This window comes from Bison bison, unplaced genomic scaffold (assembly GCF_000754665.1).
Source record: "Bison bison bison isolate TAMUID 2011002044 unplaced genomic scaffold, Bison_UMD1.0 scf7180017864037, whole genome shotgun sequence".
Taxonomy (NCBI): domain Eukaryota; kingdom Metazoa; phylum Chordata; class Mammalia; order Artiodactyla; family Bovidae; genus Bison; species Bison bison.
Window position 1 is genome coordinate 3,431,170 of NW_011494609.1, and position 342 is coordinate 3,431,511.

Below are 342 nucleotides of genomic sequence, written 5' to 3' on the forward strand. Positions count from 1 at the left end.
GGCTGATCTCCTTCAGAATGGACTGGTTGGATCTCCTTGCAGTCCAAGGGACTCTCAAGAGTCTTCTCCAACACCACAGTTCAAAAGTATCAATTCTTTGGCGCTCAGCCTTCTTCACAGTCCAACTTTCACATCCATACATGACCACAGGAAAAACCATAGCCTTGACTAGACAGGCCTTTTTTGGCAAAGTAATGTCTCTGCTTTTTAATATGCTGTGTCAGATCAGATCACATCAGATCAGTCACTATGCTGTGTAGGTTGGTCATAACTTTCCTTCCAAGGAGCAAGCGTCTTTTAATTTCATGGCTGGAATCACCATCTGCAGTGATTTTGGAGCCC